Source organism: Zea mays, chromosome 2, assembly GCF_902167145.1.
Source record: "Zea mays cultivar B73 chromosome 2, Zm-B73-REFERENCE-NAM-5.0, whole genome shotgun sequence".
Classification (NCBI taxonomy): domain Eukaryota; kingdom Viridiplantae; phylum Streptophyta; class Magnoliopsida; order Poales; family Poaceae; genus Zea; species Zea mays.
Genome location: NC_050097.1, coordinates 67,418,470 through 67,419,574, shown reverse-complemented (window position 1 = coordinate 67,419,574; position 1,105 = coordinate 67,418,470).

Below are 1,105 nucleotides of genomic sequence, written 5' to 3'. Positions count from 1 at the left end.
CATCAGAAAGCTCGACCCTTTGGGCTTCCACCCAGGGGTCCAAGCTTCCATAAGCAATCTGGACCCTCTCCATCGCGCTACAGTCAGCAGAGTCAGAGCTCCCATCAGGCACCCTCCGTTGCAAGCAACCAGCCGCCAGCAAACGCCTGTTGGCACTGCGGGGACCCCAGTCACTTCAAGAACAACTGCCCTCAGTTGAAGGCACCAGGACCAACCTACTCCAACTCGGTGAATGGCCCCAAGATTCCATCGGCACCTACCTCCAAGGCGCTTCCTTCCAACAGCCAGCAGAGCAGGACTCAGTACCAGGGCAGGGCCCGGGTCAACCACGTCGACGCTCAGGAAGCCCAGCAAGCCCCGGGAGTAGTGCTCGGTGAGTTCCTCGTTGAATTTACTCCCGCTTCTGTGCTTTTTGATTCGGGAGCATCCCATTCATTTATAGCCGCTAAGTTTGTGGAGAAGCATGGCATACCCTCTACACCACTAGCTATCCCTTTGGTCACCCGAACCCCGGGATCAGACCTCCTGTGCAAACTCAGGTGTTCCCAAGTCAGAATTCTTTTAAGTGGGGTAGTGTTCCTGGCAGACTTAACCATCTTGCCATCCCAAGGAATTGATGTAATCCTAGGAATGGATTGGCTAGCTAAGCACAAGGGTGTTATCAGCTGCGCAAGCAAGACTGTTCTTCTCATAGACCACCAAGGAAAGACAGTTTCCTGTCAAGCCCAACCGCCCGCAAATGATCCAATGATATTTAATCTGGCAGTAGAAAGCATGTCGGTAATCAAGGAGTTTGAAGATGTATTTCCAGAAGAGTTGCCCGGGATGCCACCAGAAAGAGGAGTAGAGTTCTATATAGATCTCATTCCCGGCACTGCACTGTAACACCCGGTTTTAAAGGGCAAAGCCGGGTGCATCTCATACATGCGCCAAAAAGACAACATATATAATAACAGAGTGTATAGAGATAAATGTCATAAAACATCAGAGTATTTATTACATAGCGGAAGACTTATTACAAAATAAATGTAAAACGAACTAAGGATCGTTGGCGCCGATGTCGACTTTAGAAACGCCACCTAGATCAGATCAAACTCCTCGCCTT